Below are 22,483 nucleotides of genomic sequence, written 5' to 3'. Positions count from 1 at the left end.
ATACCTCAGGCATCCCTCACCCTCCTCTTCCAGGCTCACAGGGGCCCTCCAGCAGACCACCTTCCGCTGGCAGCTTTGGGGGCTCCCCAGCCCACAGGCTCAGAGTCCCCCACCTTTTGGAATCGGCCTCTCCTTAGCACCTGGGTCGGGATGGAGGGAGCTGGGCGGCTTGGGGCTGTGGCCTCCACAGGCGTCTTCACCTGCAGGGACTTCTGGCTCTGGTCTGATTTGGGTTCTATCACCTGGAGCTCCAGGGGCCTTCACCTCACCAGGGCTGGCTGCTTTGAGGCTCCTCTTTTCTGGGCTTTGGAGTTCTGCCACACTCTTGGGTTTCAGCCGCAGGGAAGAAAGGGTGAGTCTGGGGTCAGCCTTCATCATTCTGTCCTTTCCTCACCCGAGCAGTTGACAGAACCACAGAGCTCTGTTGTTTTTTATATTTACTACTACTACACAAGTAATTCTCACTCTTTAGAGAAAAACTATAAAATACAGACAAACCAAGAAAAAGGATTAAGTTTGCCCCAAAACTTACCATCCAGAGATAACCACCATGAGTATTTGAAGCATATTTTCCCAGGGCTTTCTAATGCAAATATTTTAAATAAATATTGTTAAAATGGAATATAATACATATTACTAATCTGCATTTTCAGTTAGTATGTGGTTACCATTCATGTCAAACACACGCGCACCAACATTTTTAATAACTTGAATGGCATTTCAGGACAGTGATGTATCTTGATTTTGGGGTATTTGGGTTTTTCATTCTTAGCCCAAATAAACCATTTTGCAATTATCATCTTGTTCATGCACCTTCAATCAGGTTGCTTCCTTAGAACGAATTCCTTAGAAGCGGAACTGATAGTAGGTTATGCAAGGGACCTTACACATGTTCGTACCCAAGCTTCCACCAGTATTTCAAAACCTAAGCATGCTCCAAAAGAGGGAGCTTAACCTGCACTTAGATATGTCTCATGATCGGGAGCTTGGTATTTAAATATACCAATAGCTACCTTTAATGGACCTACAGTGTTTCTGGAACAGGACTAGCCCTTTATATACATCTTATTTCATCCTCTTAATGGCTGCAAAGTATTATTCTGATTTTACAGATGAGGAACTTGAGGCTCACGGAGGCTAACTTTCCCAGGGTATGTGGGGAAGTAGGAGACCAGAACTCAGACCTAGCTCAGCCTGACTCCAGAGCCCACGGTAATTCCACCAGCAGTGATCTTGACGCTGAGTGGCTCTGGCTGCTCAGCAGTCCTTTCAGATATGGACTCACTATCTCCAGCTTTTACCACTGAGCTAATTATCTTCCCTGTGGAAGAGGAAGTGGAATCATTCCACATGCCTGCCTGCCACGCCAGCCCCCAGATCTCTCTTCATACAGAGGAAGTTGTAAATTTATACTAAGTCCCGAGGCTCTTTTCCTTCCTAATAGTTACCAGATTCATCCTTTTCTCTCTATCACCACTGTTAACACCACACAGTCAAAGCTGTGATCAGATCGCATCTAGACTGTTGCGGTACCTCCCAGCTAGTCTTCTCGCCTCTGTTCTACTATCTTACACACAACATCAGATGCATCTTCTTAAACCACCATGTTACAAAAGCCTTGGGCAACCCCATCACTGGTATGGATGGCAGGGGCCAATCGGGGCAAGGAGACTCTGGTACAGTGTCTGGGCATCAGTAATAGTAAAAAGTCCCAATGGAGTTCAGCAATCGTCCTTTTCTCATGGCCCCAAACCACCATCACCAACACACAGGCACCCAATGGGCAGAAACAAAACAACAAAATAAAGGATCCAAACCACGACTTTCAAACCTGAGTCCTCTGGTTTTCACCATTGTTAAGAAAAAACTACACTCCTGTTTGCTTCTCCTTTGTTCTCACACTACGACCACACTCAGAACATTTCTGACACCAGATGTGTGGATTTTTCCACCCTCTACCCTAAACGATTCTGGGACACCAGCTGCATGTCCTACAATTCAACTCAATTCTGACAATATCCACCTGGAGAGAGCATCAGATTTCCACCCCCCCAACCCCCGCCACCAACATAGGTTAAGGGCTCAGTTCCAAAAGACTGCCCCTGCCCCCCTACTTCAGATGACAGACTTAAGTCCCAGGCTGTCACCTATGCTTGTGACCAACCAGCTGCAAATCAGCGTTCCCACAACCACCTCCTGGGGGCTTGTTAACTTGCTAGAATGGTTTACAGAACTGAGGGAAACATGTTTACCAGCTTATTATAAAAAGATATGATGGGGGCTTCCCTGGTGGCACAGTGGTTGGGAATCCGCCTGCCAATGCAGGGGACACGGGTTCGAGCCCTGATCTGGGAAGATCCCACATGCTGTGGAGCAACTGGGCCAGTGAGCCACAACTGCTGAGACTGCGCTGGAGAGCCTGTGATCCACAACTCCTGAACCCGCGTGCCACAACTACTGAAGCCCTTGCTCCTAGAGCCCATGGTCCGCAACAAGAGAAGCCACTACAATGAGAAGCCCGCGCACTGCAACGAGGCGTGGCCCCCCGCTCACTGCAACTAGAGAGAGCCTGCGCGCAGCAACAAAGACCCAACGCGGCCAAAAATAAATAAATTAAATAAAACAAAATTTGTGCCCAGGATTTGTTAAAAAAAAAAAAGATATGATGATTCCTGACTTCAGACTATACTACAAAGCTACAGTAATCAACAGTATGGTGCTGGCACAAAAACAGAAATATCGATCAATGGAACAGGATAGAAAGCCCAGAAATAAACCCACGCACCTATGGTCAATTAATCTACAACAAAGGAGGCAAGATTATACAATGGAGAAAAGGCAGTCTCTTCAATAAATGGGGCTGGGAAAACTGAACAGCTACATTTAGAAGAATGAAATTAGAACATTCTCTAACACCATACACAAAAATAAACTCAAAATGGATTAAAGACCTCAATGTAAGACTAGACACTATAAAACTCTTAGAGGAAAATATAGGCAGAACACTCTTTGACATAAATCACAGGAATATCTTTTTTCAATCCATGTCCTAGAGTAATGGAAATAAAAACAAAAACAAACAAATGGGACTTAAAACCTTTTGCATAGCAAAGGAAACCATCAACAAAATGAAAAGGCAGCCCACAGAATGGGAGATAATATTTGCAAATGATGTGACTGAGGAGGAAATAATCTTCAAAATCTACAAACAGCTCAGGCAGCTCAATATCAAAAACACAAACAACCCAATCAAAAAATGAGCACAAGATCTTAATAGACATTTCTCCAGAGGAGACATACAGATGGCCAAGAGGCACATGAAAAGATGCTCAACATCACTAATTATTAGAGAAATGCAAATCAAAACTACAATGAGATATCACCTCACACCAGTCAGAATGGCCATCACCAAAAAGTCTACAGACAATAAATGCTGGAGAGGATGTGGAGAAACAGGAATCCTCCTACAGTGTTGGTGGGAATATAAATTGGTACAGCCACTATGGAGAACCGTATGGAGGTTCCTTAACTAACTAAAAATAGAGCTACCATATGATCCAGCAATGCCACTCCTGGGCATATGTCCAGACAAAACTCTAATCCAAAAAGATACATGTACCCCCAATGTTCATAGCAGCACTATTTACAATATCCAAGACATGGAAGCAAACTTAGTGTCCATGGACAGGGGTGTGGATAAAGAAGATGTGGTATATATATACAATGGACTATTACTCAGCCATTAAAAGTAATGAAATAATGCCATTTGCAGCAACATTGATGGACCTGGAGATTATCATACTAGGTAAAGTCACACAGAGAAAGACAAATATCATATGATATCACCTACATGCAGAATTTTAAAAAATTATACAAATAAACTTATTTACAAAACAGACTCACAGATTTAGAAAGCAAACTTATGGCGACCAAAGGGGAAAGGTGGAGGGGGGGATAAATGGGGAGTTTGGGATTGACATATACACAGTGCTATATTTAAAGTAGATAACCTGGACTTCCCTGGTGGTCCAGTGGTTAAGACTCCATGCTCCCAATGCAGGGAGCCCAGGTTTGATCCCTGGTCAGGGAACTAGATCCTGCATGCTGCAACTAAAGATCCCACTTGCACAACTAAGACCCAGCACAGCCAAATAAATAAATATTAAAATAGATAACCAACAAGGACCTACTGTGTAGCCCAGGGAACTGTGCTCAGTATTCTGTAATAACCTAAATAGGAAAAGAATCTGAAAAAGAATATATGTATAACTGAATCACTTTGCTGTACACCTGAAACTAACACAACATTGTAAATCAACTATACTCCAATATAAAATTTTAAAAATAATAATAAAATAAAAAACAAAAGATGTGACGAAGGATACAGATAAATATCCAGATGGAAGAGATACGTAGGACGAGGTGTGTAGGAAGGGGCTTGCAGCTTGCATGCCCTCCTGTGGTGCCCCACTCTCCCAGAACTTGCCCATTAGCTCCAGAAGCTCTCCAAACCCCATACTTGGGGGATATTTATGGAGGAGGCTTCTTCACGTAGGCATGATCCATCAACTCACTCTCCAGCCCCTCTCCCCTTCCCAGAGGACGGGGGTAGAGTCGAAAGTTCCAAGCTTCTAGTCATAGCTTGCTCTTGATGGTGACCAGCCCTCATCCAAGAGCCCCCAAGAGTCACCTCATTAGAACAAAAGACACTCCTGTCACTTAGGAAATTCCAAGGGTTTTTAGAAGCTCATGCCAGTAACAGGGGACAGAGACCAATATTTCTTTTTTTCTGTAATTTCACTACAGTGTAAAAGGTTTCCCTAGTGTCCCTGGCAGGGATATATCCTGAGAGCCATGCCCAGCCTTGGAGGGAAAGGAAGTTGCAATGGTTTGGGGCAAGTTTTGGTAGTTTGGGGGGGGTTTATCCTGAAGTTCTTACATGGAGAGCACTTAACAGAGCAGAGAATTTTTCCACCCACATTCTGGTTTAACCCTTGCTGTAGCCCCAAAAGGGCACCCAATGAGCATTATTATCCCCTTTTTACAAGTTGAGAAACTAAGCCTCCGAGAGAACAGCTGGACCCAACATACTGAAGAGGTGGTCTGGAACACTGAGGTCTGGCATCTGAAAACAAAGATTCTCTAAGACACTCCAGAGAAGTGGGGATAAGCCTGGGCGAACTGACGGCAATATGGCCTTTAGAGCCGGTGGTGCCGGGCTTCGAATCTTTGCTCTGCTACACACTAGCTGTGTGACCTTGGCCAGGTCAATAATTTCCCAGAGTCCCTTTTGCTTCATTTAGAAAATGGGAACAAGAACCCCTGCTTGGCAGAGCTATTGTATGTATTAAATGATAAGCGTGAAACAGCACAATGCCTGGGTTATGATACACGTTCAATAAACAGTTATCATGAATAGCTTATTCATTTCCTATCACTGCTGTAACAAACCGCCACAAACTCAGTGGCTTAGGACGACCCAAATTTATTATCTGACAGTTCTGAAGGTCAGAAGCCTGAAATGGGTCTCACTGGGCTAAAATCAAGGCGTCAGCAGGGGCTCTTGGAAGATTTTAACTTGCCTTTTCTGGCTTCTAGAGGCTGCCCATATTCCTTGGCTTATGGCCTCCTTTTCTCCATCTTCAAAGTCAGCATCGTTGGACCAAGGCTTCCTCATGGTGCCATCTCTCTGGTTCTCTGATGTGAGTCCCTTGGTTTCAGAACCAGGTTTGTTATCTCATCGAACAGCCAGCCAAAACGCTGAGACGCGGGGTTTGAGAACAGGGAGTTCAAGTCTCAAATCCACATCCCCAAAGGCAAAGGGGCTCAAGAGTACTTATCGAATAAAGGATAAAGAAGCAGCGCGGTCTGAGGCGTGCGGAGCGGGGAGAGCGTGGGAAGCCTGGGGAAAGGTGATTGGAAAAAGGTGCGATAAGTGCTTTTCTGCGCAGGCGTAACTAGGCTACACGTTCTGCACGTTCTGAGGCGTTTTCGGCCCTCTGCTGGCGAAAGATCACTCGCGCATGCCCAGTTGAAGGGTCAGTGGTCCTATCCAGTCCAAACCAACCCAGCTCGAGCTAGAGACGGCTGATTCCAAGTTCCCGGAAAATAACTCGGGCAAACATTGTTTAGGCTACATGCTGCTTGGAGGACATGACCTGGATCAGTGAAGGCAGGTGAACTGGGTTTAACCCATGGTTTCATTTCTTCCACATTTAAGGATGCTTGTGATTACATTGGGCCCACCTGAATGAATAATCCGGCATACTCTCCCTATTTTGAGGTCAGTTGATTGGCAACCTTAACTGCATCTACGGCCTTAACTCCTCTCTGCTGTATAAAGTTCTGGGTGTGAGGATGTGGATATCTTTGCGAGACCACAGTATATTTTAAAAAATCTAAATATAACGCTAATCCTTTAATAGCCAAACATCTATGGATAGGGGCCTTCCGTGAAACAGAAGCAAGCCAGTCAGTGGGCAGGATAAGAGAGGGGCCAGGAACGCCCCCTAGTTCTTTGATTGCCCTAATTGAGAAGCTGTTGTCCGAGCAGCCAGCTGGAGGTACCTCTGGGATCTGGAATCCTGTTTGGTCTGGAGTTGAAATCTGACCAAGGGCTGGGTTAGAGTAGGTCTCAGAGCTGGGGCTGTCCTGGCTGGATTCTGCCAGGGCCCACAGCAAACCCTGATTACAGGGTGGCTGCACACACTTCAGTAGCAGAGGCCCTACCTCCCAGGACGGAGCGCTTCCGTGGAAGATGGGGTTCTGCGGGAGCCATCACAAGATACCTACAGCTTTGGAGCTCACGGGTTCGCCAAGCCAACAAGTCGCTGAAGCAAATTAAAGGAAGATGTGGAGCTTGACTTCAGGTTTGGATGCTAACGATCATAACTCAAAAATTGGGAACCCAGGCACCGTGCAGAGTGCTTTCCATGCATTATCTGACCTAACCCTACAAAGCCCTGCCAGGAAGCTTTCACTCACGCCCCGTTTTACAGATGAGAAAAATGAGTAGCACATAAGTTACACAGTTTGCCCAAGGTCACCAAATTAGAGAGATCCTGTCTTATGCTACCTCTTTGTATTCTTCATCTTGCTGGCCCTGGATCTCAGTTTTTGCAGTTATAAAATGAAGAGGTTGGACTAAACTGAGATTTTCAAGTTTGAAAACAAACCAAGCAATAGAGAGAGTCTAGATAACAGAACCCTCTCTTGAAATGTCGAAAAATAGTAATAGGATTGTTCTGGTTGAAGAAGATGGGGGGCTGAGACCCACCCAAATAGCCTTTCAATCACTGCTCGCCCCCTCCTCTCTTGTCCCCACCCCAAGGCAGGCAGTAAGGCAATAGAATTAATTCCTCAGAGCATAGTTTTTAAATTCCTGGACTATATGAGCTGTCAAGCATCCTTCTCAGTGCCCATGTTCTAAATGAATGATCACGTCACCTCCAGTATCCCCCATCCTCCAACTCCTTCTCCTTCAAATAAACCCTCCAATCTCAACCATCAGCCCTTTCATAAACTGCTACATTCTTATCAGGAGGGTGCCTGTCCCTTCCCTTCCACCTGAGGCTCCCTAAAGGGCATCTGATAGCACCACGTGGGAATAGCTATTGCCAATGACCAGACAGATCTGGAAGAGGACGTCTGGGATGACACCAGCTCTCTAAATCCTGTGTCAAGCACAGCTGTTCTCTCGCAGAGATTATTACAGCCCTAACCTCTTCCTGGGATGGTTGGAAGCAGAGAGATAGAGGGACAGTCTCCCTGGGGCCTCAGCCTCCCCTGGGTATTTACCTACTGTCAGGTTCTGGGCCAGAAATCCTTCAGGCTGTGCCCCTGCTGAACCCTCCCCACAACTGTTGATATTTGTAAGCAAAATCATAGATTCTTAGAGTCAAAGAATCTAGAAATAAACACTCAAACTCTTAGAATTATGTAATCTTGGTATAATCAGCTTCCTTTAAATTAAAATAATACTGCTACCACTTATTGTTTCTGTGCTACGCTCCAGGCCAGATGTTTATATACATCATCTAATCGTCGAAACTACCCTATAATTGTAAGATTACTGTTATTCCCACTCTACTCCTGAATAAACTGAGTCTTGGTTTTATTAAATCTTTCCAGTGATCGCAGGAGCCAGGGTTTATACCGTCAGATTTCAGAGTTGCACACACTGTACCACCGATGAATCCCAGATTGCTAGACTTAAAATGATAGCCTCTGACTTTCAGATCAGACAGGCCTGTTGGGTCTGGAAAGGACTTGGGCGATAACACACACGGTCCGTCCTTGTCACCATAAGAGGAGGAAGCTGAGCTCACGGAGGCGACAGTACCCAGCCACGGGGCACAGACAGTGAGGGGAGGAGCTGAGCTGAGTGCTCAGATCCAGGGCTCACTTCCCTCCCCCTGCTGTCGACAGGGCAGTCCTGGGAAAGGCAGAGACAATGGGGTGGGGTGTCCTCAAGAGTCCCAGGGGAGGAAAAAGATCTGCCAAGATGGAAGAAGATGCCCATACCTGACATGACTCAGATGAGTAGGCACAGGAAGCAGAGGGCTCTGGGGTACATGGTGGAGCCACCTGGAGCTGAGATGCTGATGAGACCGTGGGGCTGCAGGGGAGAGATGGTCGGTGCCAGCCAGGTGTGATCAGGGAAGTGGCGAGGGACCCCTGGGAATGGGAGAGGAGGGGGGCTAATTTCAAAGGCAAATCAAAGTTCTGGCTCTTCTCCAGTGGACTCCACACAAAATTCTCTTCTCCGGGTTCCCCCTGCTAAGGTGAATGGAGCCATTCGGAGCCCTGCTCAGGAAAAACTAGCCCTGCGGCCCTGAGAGGAGGTCTCCAAGGGCAGACAGGTAGAGCTGGGAGGCAGCCAGAGGGACCACTGGAGGTCACAGGAGGGTCATGAGGGGGCCTGAAGGACAGGAATATCTGAGGACGAAACAAATGAGTGTGGTAGGAGGGAGAGGCTTGAACTGGCCTTAGAGCAGGGTTTGGCCAGTGCCCCAGGGCCAGATCTGCCTGCTGCTGGCTTCTAGAGAGCCTGTGACCCAAGAATGGTTTTAACATTTTTATTTTATTTTCCAAAAATATTTATTTATTTATTTAGATATTTAGTTGTGCTGGGTCTTAGTTGCGGATCCAGGCCTCCTTAGTTGCAGCATGCAAACTCTTAGTTGCAGCATGTATGTGGGATCTAGTTCCCTGACCAGGGATTGAACCTGGGCCCCCTGCACTGGGAGTGTGGAGTCTTAGCCACTGTGCCACCAGGGAAGTCCCTGGTTTTAACATTTTAAACGGTTAAAGAAAATATTTGGTGACACATGAAAATTATGTGAAATTCAAATTTCTGTGTCCATAAATAAAGTTATATTTGAAAACGGCCACAATCCTTCTTGTATGTACTGTCTAGGGCTGTGTTTGCACTTATGACAGCACATGTGGTCCACAGATCCTAAAATATTTACTGCTGCCCTTGGCAGGAAAACTTTGCCAACCCTTGCTCTAAAGGATGTTATTTCTTTTTTTCTTTTTTTTTTTTTTTTTTTTTGCGGTGCGCAGGCCTCTCACTCTTGTGGCCTCTCCCGTTGCAGAGCACAGGCTCCGGACGCGCAGTCAGCGGCCATGGCTCACGGGCCTAGCCACTCTGCGGCACGTGGGATCTTCCCGGACCGGGGCACGAACCCGTGTCCCCTGTATCGGCAGGCGGACTCTCAACCACTGCGCCACCAGGGAAGCCCAAGGATGTTATTTCTTAATGCCATTTGCAGCAACATGGATGGAGCTAGAGATTATCATACTAAGTGAAGTAAGTCAGAGAAAGACAAATATATGACATCACTTATATGTGGAATATAAAAAAATGATACAAATGAACTTATTTACAAAACAGAAACAGACTCACAGGCTTAGAACACAAATTTACCAAAGGGGAAAGGTGGGGGGAGGGATAAATTAGAAGTTTGGGATTGACGTACACACACTACTGTATATAAAATAGATAACCAACAAGGACTTACTACTGTACAGCACAGGGAACTCTGCTCAATATTTTGTAATAACCTAAATGGGAAAAGAATCTGAAAAAGAATAGATACATGTATATGTATAACTGAATCACTTTGCTGTACACTTGAAACTAACACAACAGTTAATCAACTATACTCCAATATAAAATAAAAATAAAAAAATAAAGTATGGTATTTCTAAAACATAGTTTTATTTAAGTAAATAATATGTAAATAAAATTCATTCTCAAAAAAAAATTACCGACCAGCCCTTCCCCCCAACACATGGCCCCCCTCCCCTTGCCTAAGAGGTTATTTATTGCCTTGGTGTGTGTTTTTCCAGATTTTTTCCTGCATTTATATAAGCACGTGTGTATCCATAGAAGAATACAGGATTGATTTATGAGCTGTTGTTTTTTTTCTGTACGTAGTTTTACACTGTACATATTTTTCTTAAACTTGCTTTTTAGTTTTTTTAACAAAACAACGTGCTGCAGGCCTCTGTGTAGACCTACCTCTATACTTGTAAAGTGCTACATAGTGTCCGATGCCTTGGTTCTATACCATCCATCCATTCCCTTACCACGGGATGTTAATTAGGCTGTTTCAGAGGTTGTTTCCTTTTTTTTTTGCTACAGGAAACCATGCTGCAATGAGCAAGAACTAGCATTTCACATTTACTCCGAGAAAATGTTTGTGAAATGAAAAGAATGGTATTCAACCCAGGCATGTCATGGATGGGTTTTCACTCATGTATGTTTGTGACCTAAGTGAACACAGCAGCGTAGATCGCTCCAAATGGAGCCTGGGGCTCTTGCTCTCCTGCAGAGTTTGGTCAACATTCTAACTGCTGTTTGTAAGTTGGCAGAAACCCTCCTGTCTCTTGGTTGACACAGGATCCCCCTGTACAAACGTAACCATCATTCTTGGAAGGAGGGAGGTAGTGCGGAGGGCTGGGGGACAGCAGAGCACGGGGAGCCTGGGGGGCTTGGGGTCCGGTTTTCACTTTGCCACTTGCTGTGTGACTGTGAGCAGCCTCTTCCCTCTGGGCCTCAGTTTCCCTGTCTGTTCCAAGAGGGTGACAGACACCTAGAGCTCCAGCCTTCCAGGGCTTTAGCATTCTGTTTTCAGTGGCTGAGTCCTGCGAGGAGGGGCAGGATTCTGAGAGGTAATGGTTTAGCTCCCAGCTTCACGGGCACAGTGCTCTCAAGCAAGGTGCTAGGAGCTGGGCAGGTCACTACTTTGGACTCAAGTTCTCTCTGACCATTCCCTAGGGGAGAGATTTCACCAGGATCGCAGCCATGTGTCCCAGATAATGGGCATAGGGGATCCACCCAAGATCCTGGGTCTAGACACAGGCTGTTACACACTCTCAGAGAGCCCTGTTCCTCTCCGTCCCACAGCACTTACCTCAGTTTGTAATTTTATGATAATTTGTGTGATCGTGCCGTGAATGTCCACCTCTGTCCCTCTAGGGCATGAGCTCTGTGAAAGCTGGGACCAGGTCTGCTTTGCTCCCCCTTTGTTCCGGCCCCCCAGCACACTGCTGGGCACTTTGTGGGCACTAGACAAACAGCTGCTGAATGAATGAATGAACTGCTCCAGGCTGGTTTCAATAGCGGAGACATGGCCCAGGGCTTCTCCCTAATCCAAGGGCTCCCAAAGAGGCAAGTGACAGAAGGGCAGGGAGCAGAGGGGGGCAGGACACAAATGATCCAGGCAACATCATGGAATTGGAAAGGTCACTCCCTCCCCAGGTGTCAGCCCAGATGGGGTGGAGGGTGGGGAGTTTCTGGAATGGTAGACCTTGGGACTAAATACTCCTGAAATCTTTAAATTGTAGGATTCATTCTTTCATTTATTTTTCATTCATCAAATATGTATTGAGAATCTACTTTACCAAGCAATGGAGACATGGAGACAGGCATTAACCAAAATCACAAATAAATAGATAAATACCAGCTGGGACCTGTTTTGATGGGAAAACACAGGATTCCAGGAGAGGCAATGGAGAGGGGTATGCTCTGGAGGAAGAACTGGGAAGGAATTTCTGAAGAAGTGCTATTTAAGGAGAAACCCACAAGAACAGTAAGCTAGTCAGGTAGGCTTAGAAGAAGAGCTCTCATTTCATGCAAATGGAATCTTTCAGTAGAATTTTGAGTGAGTCATGGGATCTTGGAATCCCAGAAAGAAGATCTCAGGATTACAGAATCTTGAGACAAACACAGATTCTTCAACAGCAAATGGAGTCTTAGAATGTTACAGACTAAGAGGCATCACAGATAAGAACAAAGGGAATCTTAAGAGATCATTTCTTCCCATCCCCTTCTATCAAAACAAAAACTACAGTGCAAGGTCATATGACCCAGCCAGATTAGCTCTCACCTCTTATTATTAATAGACCAGGACTGTATCCATTTAATAAATAATAACAATGCTTATATTGATTGTCTCATTACTAAGTGCTAATTGCTGCTAAATGATTTATATCATTATATCAGTGAATTCCAACCTGAAAAAACAGAATCTCAGAAAAGTAAATAACTAAATGGTTCAGGGTCACTCTGCTAGAATGTGGTGGAACCAGACCCCTCGGGCTTTTATGCTTATTTTATTTTTAAAATTTTATTTATTTTTTATTTTTGGCTGCGTTGGGTCTTCGTTGCTGCATGCGGGCTTTCTCTAGTTGCGGCGAGCAGGGGCTACTCTTTGTTGTGATGCACGGGCTTCTCATTGCTGTGGCTTCTCTTGTTGCGGAGCATGGCTTCTAGGCGCGCGGGCTTCAGTAGTAGTGGCACGCGGCTCAGTAGTTGTGGCTCATGGGCTTAGTTGCTCCGCGGCACGTGGGATCTTCCCAGACCAGGGCTCGAACCCATGTCCCCTGAAGTGGCAGGCGGGTTCTTAACCACTATGCCACCAGGGAAGTCCCTATGCTTATTTTATTTTTAACTTAAAGACTGTGCTCTAAAGCACTGTACCACATAGCTTTCTCTCATTACAGTGGCTTTCAGGCCTGCCCCTTTCACTGTGACCCCAGGCTTCCTAGAACTCTCTCCTTGGGGGGTCAAGGGAATCTTTTAGCTCTGCTTTGCTGTGGAGTGATGAACTTCCTGTAAGGTCCACAGTACACTCTCGTCCTAAACATCCAACGATAGGCAATTAGATAAGTAAATTGTACTTTACTGGTATATGGTAAATAGTATTACCATATAAAGGAATTTGATATAGCTACTTTAAATGTTTTGAATAATAATATTTAATCACATGAAAAGATGTTCAGGGCTTCCCTGGTGGCGCAGTGGTTGAGAGTCCGCCTGCCGATGCAGGGGACACGGGTTCGTGCCCCGGTCCGGGAAGATCCCACATGCCGCGGAGCGGCTGGGCCCGTGAGCCATAGCCGCTGAGCCTGCGCGTCTGGAGCCTGTGCTCCGCAGCGGGAGAGGCCACAACAGTGAGAGGCCCGCGTACCGCAAAAAAAAAAAAAGATGTTCAAAATAAAGATTTATAAAAGATGAAATAATATTTGCAATATGTTACAATTTTTTCGCAAAGAAAAGTTTGTGTGTGGTGCATAAGTGCTCCATAAATGTTGCTTTTATTGTTGTTGTTGTTGTTATAATACAGAATGATGTGATGGGGACTTCCCTGGTGGCGCAGTAGTTAAGAATCCGCCTGCCAATGCAGGGTACACGGGTTCGATCCCTGGTCTGGGAAGATCCCAAATGCCGCAGAGCAGCTAAGCCCATGCGCCACAACTACTGAGCCTGTGTTCTAGAGCCCAGAAGCCACAACTACTGAGCCCGCGTGCCACAACTACTGAAGCATGCGCACCTAGAGCCCATGCTCTGCAACAGAAACCACCGCAATGAGAAGACCACGCACCACAACGAAGAGTACCCCCCGCTCGCTGCAACTAGAAAAAGCCCACGCAGAGCAATGAAGACCCAATGCAGCCAAAAATAAATTAAAAAACAAAAAGAATGATGTGATAATATAGGCCATATTTGGATTGTAAACTTATGACTTAAATTTTTTTTCATCTTTTGATTATCTATAATGATAATTTTTAAGCCTGTCTTCCATTTGAACACTGCTTCTCCACCTCTTCATCCTCTAAGTGACATGCCTACCCGAAACTAAGTGTCCTCATGTTGCTAAGACCCCATAGCAGAAAATAATCTGCTTTGTGCCAAGTGAAACTCTTTATGTGCTCTCCCATAGACAGAAGCAACCCTCAAGTCTATGGAGAAATGCCAGGCATTGCAACAGGCCTTTCTGGTTTTTTTCCTTCTGGCCGCACTGCGCAGCTTGTGGAATCTTAGTTCCCCAACCAGGGATTGAACCAGGGCCCTAACCACGGGACTGCCATGGAATTCCCCTGAAACAGGCCTTAAGAGGAATTGTGATAGAAGAAAGAGAGTCTTCCTGGTGGCCAATGTGAACAGTACAGACTAGGGCCCCTTCCTACAGTGAATTTTTTTTTTTTTTTTTGACTGCGTTGGGTCTCCGTTGCCGTGCATGGGCTTTCTCTGGTTGCGGCGATCGGGGGCTACTCTTCCCTGCAGCGCGTGGGCTTCTCGTTGTGGTGGCTTCTCTTGTTGCAGAGCGTGGGCTCTAGGTGCATGGGCTTCAGTAGTTGCAGCACACGGGCTCAGTAGTTGTGGCTCGCGGGCTCCAGGGCACAGACTTTAGTAGTTGTGGCGCACAGGCTTAGTTGCTCCGCGGCATGCAGGATCTTCCCGGACCAAGGATCAAACCCGTGTGCCCTGCATTGGCAGGCAGATTCTTAACCACTGCGCCACCAGGGAAGTCCCTCTCCAGTGAATTTAAAGTGAGACCCGGGGATTCCCTGGCGGCCCAGTGGTTAGGACTCCGCACTTTCACTGCCCAGGGCCTGAAACTGTTCAATGCCTGGTCGGGGAACTAAGACCCCACGAGCTGCATGGCACGGCCAAAAATAAAAAGAATTTTTAAATAAAATAAAATAAAGTGAGACCCATCTCTGGGAACACCCAACATTGGGCATCCTCTCCGGACGGAGGCCGGCAGAACTGGGAACTGCCAGTAGGTGGCAGTACGTGACTGTTTCCAGCTTCCCCAGCTGGCAGCCAGGAGATCTTGAACTCCTCTCTTAAATCGCAGAAACCACAACCCAGCTAAGGGAAGTGAGAAAATCTGGAATCCCAGTCCCTTGTTCTGGTACGCATCACAGCACCACAGTCTCTCTTACAAACACTTTTGGAAGGGCCACCCCATGGAGGAAGGGGCTTGGGTCAGTGCCAAAAAGATGAAGTCATCTTAGCCTGTTCTCTCTTCCTATCATAGTCATCCTTTGTTTGTCTCTCCTTCCAGGCTTTGTTTCCACCAGCCAGTGAGGCTGTGTGACATGTGCTTATTTGCTATTCCAGCCCCTGGATGTTTAGGTTGTTTCCTTTTTGCAGTTAAAAAATACATTGTTGGGGCTTCCTGGTGGTGCAGTGGTTAAGAATCCGCCTGCTAATGCAGGGGACACGGGTTCGAGCCCTGGTCCGGGAAGATCCCGCATGCCGCAGAGCAACTAAGCCCGTGCGCCACAACTACTGAGCCTGAGCTCGCGAGCCACAACTCCTGAAGCCCACGTGCCTAGAGCCCATGCTCCACAACAAGAGAAGCCACTGCAATGAGAAGCCTGTGCACTGCAACGAAGAGCAGCCCCTGCTCACTGCAACCAGAGAAAACCCATGCACAGCAACAAAGACCCAACGTAGCCAAACAATAAAAATAAAATAAATTTATAAAAAAAACAAAACATTGTTGGGCCTAAAAAAGCTTTCCCTGTATTTCAAACTATTTTCTTAGGACTAATTTCTTAGGACTATTTTCTTTGGACTCATTCCCAGAAATGAGATGATCAGCTCAAAAATATCAGGGGTATATTAGACTTTTTTCTGTAGCTCAGGGAATAAAGCCCTGGGCTCTGCAGTTAAGGGGATCTGGCTTTCACGCCTGCCCTTAGTCCCTTGGGCTGACTTTGGGCAAAGGCCATGATTTCTCTGAACTTCAGTTAACTTTACTGCGAATTAAGGATACTAACTAGCTCCCACACTTGTACACTAGTTCCCACTCTTTCTCCATCATCCGTGTTGCCCCCCTCTATCTGATCATTCCCATCAGCACACAAATACACTGTGATGCCTCCAATCTTAAAAAAACAAATGAACAAAAACCCTCCTCTCGATCCCTATCCCCCTGCAAGACACTGCCCCATTTCTTTGCTGGCCTTTGCAGCAAAGCTCCTGGAATAAGTAGCTAATACTTATTAACCTCAGCCCATTCCTATCAGGTCCATACCACCAACAATGCACTGAGTCTGCTCTTCACAGAACAGGAAACAATGCTTCCCATATAATGTAACATATCAAATAAGCCTAATTAGTTTAACATTTCCCTTTCTACAAGGAGAGAGAACAAATCTTTGGTACATTTTAGGGGCCCTCTGAAATATTTCAAATCTCAGAGTTAGTTCTAAGTCAAAAAGACTTCATTTAGAATCCGATTTTGGAAAGTTAGTCAAAAATATCAAAAGTTGGGCTTCCCTGGTGGCGCAGTGGTTGAGAGTCCGCCTGCTGATGCAGGGGACACCGGTTCGTGCCCCGGTCTGGGAAGATCCCACATGCCACGGAGCGGCTAGGCCCGTGAGCCATGGCCGCTGAGCCTGCGCGTCCGGAGCCTGTCCTCCGCAACGGGAGAGGCCACGACAGTGAGAGGCCCGCGTAACGCATAAAAAAAAAAAAAAAAAAAAAAAAATATCAAAAGTTTTCAAAACACTTGGTCAAACAGGATCATAGGTCACCGTGAAAATATGCTTAGCTATCCATTTAAACAAAATAACAAAGACTTCATAGGCAAACATAAAAGGTTATATAGTTCTGAGCAAAACTTAGCTTTTTTAATATCGAGAAGACTAGGTTTACTTAAGTAATTAAAGACAACATAGAAAATAAGGTGTAATTTTGGCAAAGCATAAGATCTACCTTTTATAATCTCTTATTATCAAGAGCAGACCAATAGGAAAAAGCTGTCCTTTTAACAGACAGAAAAACCAAATTTAAATTTTGCACCAGCTTACTTTTGGTATTAAAATGCATTCATTTAATTAAATTTATTCCAATTTTAGCCAGTCCCGATCAGACAAAAAGTTCTTCCTCAAGATTCCTTTTTTCGTAAACCTTTTATAACCTTTTATATCCATTTTATTTGTCCCTTGTTTTCTTTCCCATTTAGAAATAACCAGCTTTAAGACAAAATCACCTTCTTTTCCCTTAACAAAATGCATTTCTATTCCTTACACCTTTACAAAAAAACCTCTTGCATACAAAGATGTTTTCCTTATTAATTTTAGTAGTTTTAATTGTATATATTAATTAAAATTCTTAACCCTTAAAAACCTTAATTTCTAGTGAAAACTAAGAAGTAAGCAATTATGAATGTTTACATTAGTATTCTGTAGATTGGCAAACTTATAAATACTTTTTATAATTTCTAGAAACATGTGCTTTCTCATAGAAAATTTTCTCAGCATCGCACCAAAGATATTTACTAATAGTTCCAAACATCTTTATTAAAGGATGCCTATGCCTACTTTATTAAAGTAATTAATGTCTCAGTATCTTTTTAATTTGGGATTGATCTAGATATTCAATAAATTTCTATCATTCAACTTAATTTAGCAAAACTCTACAGTTTCAAGTTCCCAAAAAGATTTAAGGAAACTGTTTTTAGGTAGACATACCATAAAACATAATTATTCTTAGAGTTCACCTAAACTCTTATCACATTTACATTTACTTAAGAAAATTTTACCATACCAAGTTATTATTCTTGCTGACAAATCTTGTAACAGAGATAACATGAACTTATTTGACTTTTAGTTAATCTACATACAATAAAAGTATTGTACTTAATGTTGATAACTCTAAAGACCCATCTGTATTAATCAAAACAACAGTTAAATTAGCTTTATTTACTGTAGATTAATCCTAGATCATGTGAACTTGAAAAACATTTGGCTTAGTTTCTGTTATATTTTGGCAAGTATACTCAATTTATATACTGCTTTTTTGTTTTAAGCCAATTAAATAGAGTTCTTTTACAAATTAGTTTTAGCAACACCATCTGAAGGTAGAAAAAATACCATTATCTATAATGTGCATACATAGATATATATACAAATAGACACAAAGATCTCATAGTTTTCATTTTAAAACTTTAGTCATGAATCAGGTATAATACTGATTATATTACTAGGTATAAAACTCACTAGTTTATAGAGTTTATTATACTTAGTGAAGTAAATCAGACAGAGAAAGACAAATATATAATATTGCTTATTTGTAGAATCTTAAAAAAAGATACAAATGAACTTATTTACCAAACAGAAACAGACTCACAAACATAGAGAACAATCCTGTGGTTACCAAAGGTGAAGGGGGGGCATAAATTAGGAGTTTGGGATTAACGGATACAGAATACTATATATAAAATTGATAGGGACTTCCCTAGTGGTGCAGTGGTTAAGAATCCGCCTGCCAATGCAGGGGACACAGGTTCCAGCCCTGGTCCAGGAAGATCCCACATGCTGCAGAGCAACTAAGCCCACAAGCCACAACTACTGAAGCTCGTGCTCCTAGAGCCCACGCTCCTAGAGCCCGTGCTCCACAACAAGAGAAGCCACCGCAATAAGAAGCCTGCACACCATAACAAAGAGCAGCCCCTGCTCTCCGCAACTAGAGAAAGCCCACCCGCAGCAACGAAGACCCAACACAGCCAAATATAAATAATAAAATAAATAATAAAAAAATTTTTAAAATAAAATAGATAAGTAACAAGGATCTACTGTACAGCACAGGGAGCTATATTCAATAACTTGTAATAACCTATAAAGGAAAAGAATCTGAAAAAGAATATATAACTGAATCACTTTGCTGTGCAACTGAAACTAACACAACACTGTAAATCAATTATACTTCAATAAAAAAACAAAAAAACTCACTAGCTTAGGGCTTCCCTGGTGGTGCAGTGGTTGAGAGTCCGCCTGCTGATGCAGGGGACACGGGTTCGTGCCCCATTCTGGGAAGATCCCACATGCCGCGGAGCGGCTGGGCCCATGAGCCATGGCCGCTGAGCCTGCGCGTCTGGAGCCTGTGCTCCGCAACGGGAGAGGCCACAACAGTGAGAGGCCCGCGTACCACAAAAAAAAAAAAAAAAAAAGGGGGCTGTCATTACAGAAAAGTCAGTATGGCTAGCCTTCTGCAGGGGATAAATCTCAGTGTTAAAAAAAAAAAAGGAAGTTCAGAGTGAGATGGCTAGCAGGGAGGAGAGCATCATGGTAGATATTCAGAGGAACAGGGAGGAACAGAGGAAGCCGGAGAGAGAGCTCTCAGCAGCCTCAGAGGATGTTTCCAATGTGGAAATCCTCTGAGATAATTAGGAGTTTCTCTGAGGGAAGCAACAGTGGGTTCATTATGACGTTTCGAGGCTTCCAATACCAATTGAAATAGGCTTCCCATTATTTGTTGTGTTACATCCTTTTTCTAATTAACTGTGCAGATAAACTAATTTAGAAATTTCAAGTGAGACCCAGTTTGGCCAATTTAATTGTAAATCATCCCAGGTACTCATAGTCCAGTAAGATCAATACTTGCAGGACTAGGATACATAGTTTTTACACATAAATCCAACAGGAGTTCCAGAAAGGGGCTGCTGTACAGCCTTACCCTTAAGGAGTGAATTTTCCATTTTTCTAAGAGTGATTAGTCACCAGACCAAAATGGGAAACAAAGTCCTGAAAACAGAAGCCAGCACAGAGGATACCCAAATAGAGTAGAACTTCTGCCAAGGTGGGAGGTTCAGGTACAAAACTTACCACTATGAGCCAGGACCACCTAAGAAACAACAGAGCACAAAGGACTCTTAGAGGTACCTTATTCCCATCATAGTGATGCTGGAGTTAGGGAGAAGGCAGGTCACTCTGCATCCCATTTGTCTGACACCAGGTCAACCAAAGACATGCCGAAGGCTGCAGATAAGAAGAGAGTTTATCTGGTTTTCAGAACTGCAATTTGGGAGACACAGATTCCAGTATAACTGAAAGAGTGTTCCAAGGAAGCGAAGGAATCAGGGCTTATAAAGGCAAAAGCGGTGAGGCTGGGAATTCCCTGGCGGTCCGGTGGTTAGGACTCCACGTTTTCACTGCCAAGGGCGTGGGTTCAATCCCTGGTCAGAGAACTAAGATCCTGCAAGCCATGTGGTACGGCCAAAAAAAAAAAAAAAAAGTAAGGGAAAATTGTACTTGTATTTAAAAAAAAAAAACAGCCGTGAGGCTGGACTCTGACATAAGAAAGTAAATATTTGTCCTTAAGGGATGGCTATTATGAGTTGTTTTAGGGTAAGGGTCTGATGAGTACTTTGAGTACCAGGCTCTGGATGACAATAGATATTCTGGAGAACAATAAGTCAAAAGATCAGATTCCAAATAGGCTAAGAAAAGCATAAGTCATACTTCCGCAATGGCCTCCAGGCTCCATATTTAGAGAGCTCTCTTAACAATACCAAGTCCATTTTGATTTTCTTTTCACATTGCTCTGCCCAGAGAGCTAGGTAAAACATTATTTCTGAGTGTATCTGTGAGGATTAGCATTTGATTCAGTAGACTGAGTACAGAGGCTTGCCCTCACCGACGGGGTAGGTATCATCCAATCCACTGAGGGACCAAATGGAACAAAAGGCAAATGAAGGGCAAATTTCTCTGTCTCTTCTATAGCTGGGACGTCTCTCTGTTCCTGCCTTTACACCTAAGAGCTACGTCTTCTCATCCGCCTGCCCATCCCTGTCCCCTCACTACCTTCCTGCCCCCTTACTCTCCCTCTGGCTCACTTCACTCCAGCCACACTGGCCTCCTTGCTGTTCCTTCAATATTCCAGGCTTGCTCCTGCCCTGGAGCATTTGTTCCAGCTGTTTCCTCTGCCTGAAACACTCTTCCCACAGATCTCCCATCAGCTCTGCTACCTTCCTCACCTCCTGCATGTCTTTGTTCAAATCTCAGCCTCTCATTGAGGCCTCTGCTGCACACCCTACATAATACTGCAACTTCCCATATCATCCTGGGACACTTCATCTGCTTCTTCTTCTTATTGTCCACACCACTTGTCACCTCCTAACATATTGTCATGTTTACTTATTGTGTGTCTATCTTCCCTCTGCTGGAATGCAGATTCCATGAGGGCAGAGATCTTCATTTTGTTTACTAATAAAACTCCTAAAATAGTGCCTGGCATGCAGTAGGTGCTGAATAAATATTTACTAATGAATTGTGAGGATTCAATGTGACATTGCAAGTAAAGCACTTACAACAGTGCCTGGCTCATACAAAATGCTCAATAAATAGCACAAAGTATTATGATGCTGGAGGAAACCTCACCCCTATCCTTGCTGGGGCCAGCCTCCTCATATCCTATCTCAGAAGGTGTTGCTTCTGAAGCCAAGCAGGACCCTGTAGGGCTCCCAGGTACAAATCCTTTCTGTGTCCCCATTTCTTGTTTGTAGAAAATAGGCTTTATTTAGAAGCAGGTTCAAACAGTTGCTAATCAGGGAAGGGAGGGAATGCAGAAACAAGGGAGGAGCAGTGAAGAAACAGTGCAGCCTTGGGTCAGGGTCCTGGTTCTTCCTGAAGAAATATACATAACAATATCTTTTCTTTTTTTAAAAATAAATTTATTTATTTATTTTTGGCTGCGTTGGGTCTTCATTGCTGCACGCGGGCTTTCTCTAGTTGCAGAGAGCGGGGGCTACTCTTTGTTGCAGTGTGCAGGCTTCTCACTGCCGTGGCTTTTCTTGTTGTGGAGCACCAGCTCTATGCATGCGGGCTCAGTAGTTGTGGCTCACGGGCTCTAGAGTGCAGACTCAGTAGTTGTGGCGCACAGGCTTAGCTGCTCTGCGGCATGTGGGATCCTCCCGGACCAGGGCTCAAACCCGTGTCCTCCGCATTGGCAGGCGGATTCTTAACCACTGCGCCACCAGGGAAGTCCCTCATAACAATATCTTTGAGTTCTTCTGCAGGAACTAAGGCCCCCACCCAGGAGGAGGATGTTAACTTCAGCCTGAGCACAAGATTCCTGGCACCACCCTGTTACCTCACCACCAGCCAATCAGAAGAAAGTCACACACCTTGCAGCCCTCACCCCAAATTTTTTGCCTATTAAAAATTTCCCCCCCCCAAACAATTGGGAAGTTTGGGGATTTTGAGCATGAGCCACCCATTTTCCTTGCTTGGCCCTGCAATAAACCTTTCTCTGCTCCAACTCTGATGTTTCAGTGTGTTTGGTGTCACTCTACTTTGGACACATGAACTTGTGATCGGTAACACTTCTGTTGAATACTAACAGCAGATCTCATCTTAAGGTAATTACTTACTTACTTTATTTATCTATTTT

The sequence above is a fragment of the Phocoena phocoena genome, chromosome 3 (genome assembly GCF_963924675.1).
Source record: "Phocoena phocoena chromosome 3, mPhoPho1.1, whole genome shotgun sequence".
In the NCBI taxonomy this organism is placed as follows: Eukaryota; Metazoa; Chordata; class Mammalia; order Artiodactyla; family Phocoenidae; genus Phocoena; species Phocoena phocoena.
Note: the sequence above shows the minus strand (reverse complement) of the source record.